General features: G+C 48.8%; 10 non-coding genes across 10 annotated transcripts; all 10 read left to right on the top strand.

Annotated features, from left to right (window-relative positions):
• The first annotated feature begins 496 nt into the window (after positions 1–496).
• Positions 497–687, top strand: LOC139243934 (U2 spliceosomal RNA). The gene has a single exon (XR_011589784.1). It is a non-coding gene; the product is annotated as a U2 spliceosomal RNA (small nuclear RNA).
• A 582-nt stretch (positions 688–1,269) lies between these two features.
• LOC139243933 (U2 spliceosomal RNA) lies at positions 1,270–1,460 on the top strand. Its single transcript, XR_011589783.1, has one exon. It is a non-coding gene; the product is annotated as a U2 spliceosomal RNA (small nuclear RNA).
• Positions 1,461–2,024: 564 nt separating this feature from the next.
• LOC139243932 (U2 spliceosomal RNA) lies at positions 2,025–2,215 on the top strand. Its single transcript, XR_011589782.1, has one exon. It is a non-coding gene; the product is annotated as a U2 spliceosomal RNA (small nuclear RNA).
• A 540-nt stretch (positions 2,216–2,755) lies between these two features.
• LOC139243931 (U2 spliceosomal RNA) lies at positions 2,756–2,946 on the top strand. Its single transcript, XR_011589781.1, has one exon. It is a non-coding gene; the product is annotated as a U2 spliceosomal RNA (small nuclear RNA).
• Positions 2,947–3,531: 585 nt separating this feature from the next.
• LOC139243929 (U2 spliceosomal RNA) lies at positions 3,532–3,722 on the top strand. Its single transcript, XR_011589780.1, has one exon. It is a non-coding gene; the product is annotated as a U2 spliceosomal RNA (small nuclear RNA).
• A 582-nt stretch (positions 3,723–4,304) lies between these two features.
• LOC139243928 (U2 spliceosomal RNA) lies at positions 4,305–4,495 on the top strand. The gene has a single exon (XR_011589779.1). It is a non-coding gene; the product is annotated as a U2 spliceosomal RNA (small nuclear RNA).
• Positions 4,496–5,056: 561 nt separating this feature from the next.
• LOC139243927 (U2 spliceosomal RNA) lies at positions 5,057–5,247 on the top strand. Its single transcript, XR_011589778.1, has one exon. It is a non-coding gene; the product is annotated as a U2 spliceosomal RNA (small nuclear RNA).
• A 575-nt stretch (positions 5,248–5,822) lies between these two features.
• Positions 5,823–6,013, top strand: LOC139243925 (U2 spliceosomal RNA). The gene has a single exon (XR_011589776.1). It is a non-coding gene; the product is annotated as a U2 spliceosomal RNA (small nuclear RNA).
• A 561-nt stretch (positions 6,014–6,574) lies between these two features.
• Positions 6,575–6,765, top strand: LOC139243923 (U2 spliceosomal RNA). Its single transcript, XR_011589775.1, has one exon. It is a non-coding gene; the product is annotated as a U2 spliceosomal RNA (small nuclear RNA).
• Positions 6,766–7,353: 588 nt separating this feature from the next.
• LOC139243922 (U2 spliceosomal RNA) lies at positions 7,354–7,544 on the top strand. The gene has a single exon (XR_011589774.1). It is a non-coding gene; the product is annotated as a U2 spliceosomal RNA (small nuclear RNA).
• The last annotated feature ends 38 nt before the right edge of the window (positions 7,545–7,582 follow it).

The raw sequence follows: 7,582 nt of genomic DNA, 5'->3' as shown, positions 1-7,582 counted from the left end.
GCACGTGCTATTTTTCCAGGGCGGGGCTTTGCTAGGTTTCCCGCTCTGCGGCTGGGCCCTCGACGTCGACGTCGACGTCGACGTCGTTGTTGTTGTTGTTGTTGTTGTTGTTGTTGTTGTTGTTGTTGTTGTTGTTGTTGTTGTTGTTGTTGTTGTTGTTGTTGTTGTTGTTGTTGTTGTTGTTGTTGTTGTTGTTGTTGTTGTTGTTGTTGTTGTTGTTGTTTTTGATGATGATGATGATGATGATGATTTCTGCATTGGCACGTGCTATTTTTCAGGGTGGGGCTTTGCTACGTTTCCCGCTCTGCGGCTGGGCCCTCGACGTCGACGATGCCGCCTGTTGGATTTCTGCGAAGGTGCAGTCCTGGCTTCAACTGCTTTCTCGCTCGAAGCCTTCCGTTGGCCCTTTGCAACTACACTCGGTCAGCCACGGCCAGACCTACGGGGGAGACGGGCGCCGAAGAGGAATTGTTCATTTGCCGCAGTTTTACAGGCTATCGCTTCTCGGCCTTTTGGCTAAGATCAAGTGTAGTATCTGTTCTTATCAGTTTAATATCTGATACGTCCCCTATCTGGGGACCAAATATTAAATTGATTTTTGGAACAGGGAGATGGAACAGGGGCTTGCTCCGTCCACTCCACGCATCGACCTGGTATTGCAGTGTTTCCAGGAACGGTGCAGCTTCCCCTCTTTGGGGCGGGAAGTCTTAAAAGACAAAAATAGATGATGATGTTGTATTTGTAGTTGTTGTATGATGACGATTCCGGCGTTGGCACGTGCTATTTTTCCAGGGCGGGGCTTTGCTAGGTTTCCCGCTCTGCGGCTGGGCCCTCGACGTCGACGTCGACGTCGACGTCGTTGTTGTTGTTGTTGTTGTTGTTGTTGTTGTTGTTGTTGTTGTTGTTGTTGTTGTTGTTGTTGTTGTTGTTGTTGTTGTTGTTGTTGTTGTTGTTGTTGTTGTTGTTGTTGTTGTTGTTGTTGTTGTTGTTGTTGTTTTTGATGATGATGATGATGATGATGATTTCTGCATTGGCACGTGCTATTTTTCAGGGTGGGGCTTTGCTACGTTTCCCGCTCTGCGGCTGGGCCCTCGACGTCGACGATGCCGCCTGTTGGATTTCTGCGAAGGTGCAGTCCTGGCTTCAACTGCTTTCTCGCTCGAAGCCTTCCGTTGGCCCTTTGCAACTACACTCGGTCAGCCACGGCCAGACCTACGGGGGAGACGGGCGCCGAAGAGGAATTGTTCATTTGCCGCAGTTTTACAGGCTATCGCTTCTCGGCCTTTTGGCTAAGATCAAGTGTAGTATCTGTTCTTATCAGTTTAATATCTGATACGTCCCCTATCTGGGGACCAAATATTAAATTGATTTTTGGAACAGGGAGATGGAACAGGGGCTTGCTCCGTCCACTCCACGCATCGACCTGGTATTGCAGTGTTTCCAGGAACGGTGCAGCTTCCCCTCTTTGGGGCGGGAAGTCTTAAAAGACAAAAATAGATGATGATGTTGTATTTGTAGTTGTTGTATGATGACGATTCCGGCGTTGGCACGTGCTATTTTTCCAGGGCGGGGCTTTGCTAGGTTTCCCGCTCTGCGGCTGGGCCCTCGACGTCGACGTCGACGTCGACGTTGTTGTTGTTGTTGTTGTTGTTGTTGTTGTTGTTGTTGTTGTTGTTGTTGTTGTTGTTGTTGTTGTTGTTGTTGTTGTTGTTGTTGTTGTTGTTGTTGTTGTTGTTGTTGTTGTTGTTGTTTTTGATGATGATGATGATGATGATGATTTCTGCATTGGCACGTGCTATTTTTCAGGGTGGGGCTTTGCTACGTTTCCCGCTCTGCGGCTGGGCCCTCGACGTCGACGATGCCGCCTGTTGGATTTCTGCGAAGGTGCAGTCCTGGCTTCAACTGCTTTCTCGCTCGAAGCCTTCCGTTGGCCCTTTGCAACTACACTCGGTCAGCCACGGCCAGACCTACGGGGGAGACGGGCGCCGAAGAGGAATTGTTCATTTGCCGCAGTTTTACAGGCTATCGCTTCTCGGCCTTTTGGCTAAGATCAAGTGTAGTATCTGTTCTTATCAGTTTAATATCTGATACGTCCCCTATCTGGGGACCAAATATTAAATTGATTTTTGGAACAGGGAGATGGAACAGGGGCTTGCTCCGTCCACTCCACGCATCGACCTGGTATTGCAGTGTTTCCAGGAACGGTGCAGCTTCCCCTCTTTGGGGCGGGAAGTCTTAAAAGACAAAAATAGATGATGATGTTGTATTTGTAGTTGTTGTATGATGACGATTGGCTTTGCTAGGTTTCCCGCTCTGCGGCTGGGCCCTCGACGTCGACGTCGACGTCGACGTCGTTGTTGTTGTTGTTGTTGTTGTTGTTGTTGTTGTTGTTGTTGTTGTTGTTGTTGTTGTTGTTGTTGTTGTTGTTGTTGTTGTTGTTGTTGTTGTTGTTGTTGTTGTTGTTGTTGTTGTTGTTGTTGTTTTTGATGATGATGATGATGATGATGATTTCTGCATTGGCACGTGCTATTTTTCAGGGTGGGGCTTTGCTACGTTTCCCGCTCTGCGGCTGGGCCCTCGACGTCGACGATGCCGCCTGTTGGATTTCTGCGAAGGTGCAGTCCTGGCTTCAACTGCTTTCTCGCTCGAAGCCTTCCGTTGGCCCTTTGCAACTACACTCGGTCAGCCACGGCCAGACCTACGGGGGAGACGGGCGCCGAAGAGGAATTGTTCATTTGCCGCAGTTTTACAGGCTATCGCTTCTCGGCCTTTTGGCTAAGATCAAGTGTAGTATCTGTTCTTATCAGTTTAATATCTGATACGTCCCCTATCTGGGGACCAAATATTAAATTGATTTTTGGAACAGGGAGATGGAACAGGGGCTTGCTCCGTCCACTCCACGCATCGACCTGGTATTGCAGTGTTTCCAGGAACGGTGCAGCTTCCCCTCTTTGGGGCGGGAAGTCTTAAAAGACAAAAATAGATGATGATGTTGTATTTGTAGTTGTTGTATGATGACGATTCCGGCGTTGGCACGTGCTATTTTTCCAGGGCGGGGCTTTGCTAGGTTTCCCGCTCTGCGGCTGGGCCCTCGACGTCGACGTCGACGTCGACGTCGTTGTTGTTGTTGTTGTTGTTGTTGTTGTTGTTGTTGTTGTTGTTGTTGTTGTTGTTGTTGTTGTTGTTGTTGTTGTTGTTGTTGTTGTTGTTGTTGTTGTTGTTGTTGTTGTTGTTGTTGTTGTTGTTGTTGTTGTTGTTTTTGATGATGATGATGATGATGATGATTTCTGCATTGGCACGTGCTATTTTTCAGGGTGGGGCTTTGCTACGTTTCCCGCTCTGCGGCTGGGCCCTCGACGTCGACGATGCCGCCTGTTGGATTTCTGCGAAGGTGCAGTCCTGGCTTCAACTGCTTTCTCGCTCGAAGCCTTCCGTTGGCCCTTTGCAACTACACTCGGTCAGCCACGGCCAGACCTACGGGGGAGACGGGCGCCGAAGAGGAATTGTTCATTTGCCGCAGTTTTACAGGCTATCGCTTCTCGGCCTTTTGGCTAAGATCAAGTGTAGTATCTGTTCTTATCAGTTTAATATCTGATACGTCCCCTATCTGGGGACCAAATATTAAATTGATTTTTGGAACAGGGAGATGGAACAGGGGCTTGCTCCGTCCACTCCACGCATCGACCTGGTATTGCAGTGTTTCCAGGAACGGTGCAGCTTCCCCTCTTTGGGGCGGGAAGTCTTAAAAGACAAAAATAGATGATGATGTTGTATTTGTAGTTGTTGTATGATGACGATTCCGGCGTTGGCACGTGCTATTTTTCCAGGGCGGGGCTTTGCTAGGTTTCCCGCTCTGCGGCTGGGCCCTCGACGTCGACGTCGACGTCGACGTCGTTGTTGTTGTTGTTGTTGTTGTTGTTGTTGTTGTTGTTGTTGTTGTTGTTGTTGTTGTTGTTGTTGTTGTTGTTGTTGTTGTTGTTGTTGTTGTTGTTGTTGTTGTTGTTGTTGTTGTTGTTGTTGTTGTTGTTGTTTTTGATGATGATGATGATGATGATGATTTCTGCATTGGCACGTGCTATTTTTCAGGGTGGGGCTTTGCTACGTTTCCCGCTCTGCGGCTGGGCCCTCGACGTCGACGATGCCGCCTGTTGGATTTCTGCGAAGGTGCAGTCCTGGCTTCAACTGCTTTCTCGCTCGAAGCCTTCCGTTGGCCCTTTGCAACTACACTCGGTCAGCCACGGCCAGACCTACGGGGGAGACGGGCGCCGAAGAGGAATTGTTCATTTGCCGCAGTTTTACAGGCTATCGCTTCTCGGCCTTTTGGCTAAGATCAAGTGTAGTATCTGTTCTTATCAGTTTAATATCTGATACGTCCCCTATCTGGGGACCAAATATTAAATTGATTTTTGGAACAGGGAGATGGAACAGGGGCTTGCTCCGTCCACTCCACGCATCGACCTGGTATTGCAGTGTTTCCAGGAACGGTGCAGCTTCCCCTCTTTGGGGCGGGAAGTCTTAAAAGACAAAAATAGATGATGATGTTGTATTTGTAGTTGTTGTATGATGACGATTCCGGCGTTGGCACGTGCTATTTTTCCAGGGCGGGGCTTTGCTAGGTTTCCCGCTCTGCGGCTGGGCCCTCGACGTCGACGTCGACGTCGACGTTGTTGTTGTTGTTGTTGTTGTTGTTGTTGTTGTTGTTGTTGTTGTTGTTGTTGTTGTTGTTGTTGTTGTTGTTGTTGTTGTTGTTGTTGTTGTTGTTGTTGTTGTTGTTGTTGTTGTTTTTGATGATGATGATGATGATGATGATTTCTGCATTGGCACGTGCTATTTTTCAGGGTGGGGCTTTGCTACGTTTCCCGCTCTGCGGCTGGGCCCTCGACGTCGACGATGCCGCCTGTTGGATTTCTGCGAAGGTGCAGTCCTGGCTTCAACTGCTTTCTCGCTCGAAGCCTTCCGTTGGCCCTTTGCAACTACACTCGGTCAGCCACGGCCAGACCTACGGGGGAGACGGGCGCCGAAGAGGAATTGTTCATTTGCCGCAGTTTTACAGGCTATCGCTTCTCGGCCTTTTGGCTAAGATCAAGTGTAGTATCTGTTCTTATCAGTTTAATATCTGATACGTCCCCTATCTGGGGACCAAATATTAAATTGATTTTTGGAACAGGGAGATGGAACAGGGGCTTGCTCCGTCCACTCCACGCATCGACCTGGTATTGCAGTGTTTCCAGGAACGGTGCAGCTTCCCCTCTTTGGGGCGGGAAGTCTTAAAAGACAAAAATAGATGATGATGTTGTATTTGTAGTTGTTGTATGATGACGATTCCGGCGTTGGCACGTGCTATTTTTCCAGGGCGGGGCTTTGCTAGGTTTCCCGCTCTGCGGCTGGGCCCTCGACGTCGACGTCGACGTCGACGTCGTTGTTGTTGTTGTTGTTGTTGTTGTTGTTGTTGTTGTTGTTGTTGTTGTTGTTGTTGTTGTTGTTGTTGTTGTTGTTGTTGTTGTTGTTGTTGTTGTTGTTGTTGTTGTTGTTGTTGTTGTTGTTGTTGTTGTGATGATGATGATGATGATGATGATTTCTGCATTGGCACGTGCTATTTTTCAGGGTGGGGCTTTGCTACGTTTCCCGCTCTGCGGCTGGGCCCTCGACGTCGACGATGCCGCCTGTTGGATTTCTGCGAAGGTGCAGTCCTGGCTTCAACTGCTTTCTCGCTCGAAGCCTTCCGTTGGCCCTTTGCAACTACACTCGGTCAGCCACGGCCAGACCTACGGGGGAGACGGGCGCCGAAGAGGAATTGTTCATTTGCCGCAGTTTTACAGGCTATCGCTTCTCGGCCTTTTGGCTAAGATCAAGTGTAGTATCTGTTCTTATCAGTTTAATATCTGATACGTCCCCTATCTGGGGACCAAATATTAAATTGATTTTTGGAACAGGGAGATGGAACAGGGGCTTGCTCCGTCCACTCCACGCATCGACCTGGTATTGCAGTGTTTCCAGGAACGGTGCAGCTTCCCCTCTTTGGGGCGGGAAGTCTTAAAAGACAAAAATAGATGATGATGTTGTATTTGTAGTTGTTGTATGATGACGATTCCGGCGTTGGCACGTGCTATTTTTCCAGGGCGGGGCTTTGCTAGGTTTCCCGCTCTGCGGCTGGGCCCTCGACGTCGACGTCGACGTCGACGTCGTTGTTGTTGTTGTTGTTGTTGTTGTTGTTGTTGTTGTTGTTGTTGTTGTTGTTGTTGTTGTTGTTGTTGTTGTTGTTGTTGTTGTTGTTGTTGTTGTTGTTGTTGTTGTTGTTGTTTTTGATGATGATGATGATGATGATGATTTCTGCATTGGCACGTGCTATTTTTCAGGGTGGGGCTTTGCTACGTTTCCCGCTCTGCGGCTGGGCCCTCGACGTCGACGATGCCGCCTGTTGGATTTCTGCGAAGGTGCAGTCCTGGCTTCAACTGCTTTCTCGCTCGAAGCCTTCCGTTGGCCCTTTGCAACTACACTCGGTCAGCCACGGCCAGACCTACGGGGGAGACGGGCGCCGAAGAGGAATTGTTCATTTGCCGCAGTTTTACAGGCTATCGCTTCTCGGCCTTTTGGCTAAGATCAAGTGTAGTATCTGTTCTTATCAGTTTAATATCTGATACGTCCCCTATCTGGGGACCAAATATTAAATTGATTTTTGGAACAGGGAGATGGAACAGGGGCTTGCTCCGTCCACTCCACGCATCGACCTGGTATTGCAGTGTTTCCAGGAACGGTGCAGCTTCCCCTCTTTGGGGCGGGAAGTCTTAAAAGACAAAAATAGATGATGATGTTGTATTTGTAGTTGTTGTATGATGACGATTCCGGCGTTGGCACGTGCTATTTTTCCAGGGCGGGGCTTTGCTAGGTTTCCCGCTCTGCGGCTGGGCCCTCGACGTCGACGTCGACGTCGACGTCGTTGTTGTTGTTGTTGTTGTTGTTGTTGTTGTTGTTGTTGTTGTTGTTGTTGTTGTTGTTGTTGTTGTTGTTGTTGTTGTTGTTGTTGTTGTTGTTGTTGTTGTTGTTGTTGTTGTTGTTGTTGTTGTTGTTGTTGTTGTTGTTTTTGATGATGATGATGATGATGATGATTTCTGCATTGGCACGTGCTATTTTTCAGGGTGGGGCTTTGCTACGTTTCCCGCTCTGCGGCTGGGCCCTCGACGTCGACGATGCCGCCTGTTGGATTTCTGCGAAGGTGCAGTCCTGGCTTCAACTGCTTTCTCGCTCGAAGCCTTCCGTTGGCCCTTTGCAACTACACTCGGTCAGCCACGGCCAGACCTACGGGGGAGACGGGCGCCGAAGAGGAATTGTTCATTTGCCGCAGTTTTACAGGCTATCGCTTCTCGGCCTTTTGGCTAAGATCAAGTGTAGTATCTGTTCTTATCAGTTTAATATCTGATACGTCCCCTATCTGGGGACCAAATATTAAATTGATTTTTGGAACAGGGAGATGGAACAGGGGCTTGCTCCGTCCACTCCACGCATCGACCTGGTATTGCAGTGTTTCCAGGAACGGTGCAGCTTCCCCTCTTTGGGGCGGGAAGTCTTAAAAGACAAAAATAGA

Source organism: Pristiophorus japonicus, unplaced genomic scaffold (assembly GCF_044704955.1).
Source record: "Pristiophorus japonicus isolate sPriJap1 unplaced genomic scaffold, sPriJap1.hap1 HAP1_SCAFFOLD_1924, whole genome shotgun sequence".
In the NCBI taxonomy this organism is placed as follows: Eukaryota; Metazoa; Chordata; class Chondrichthyes; family Pristiophoridae; genus Pristiophorus; species Pristiophorus japonicus.
The sequence above is the reverse complement of the archived record's forward strand: the minus strand, read 5'-3'. Positions and strand labels throughout refer to the sequence as shown.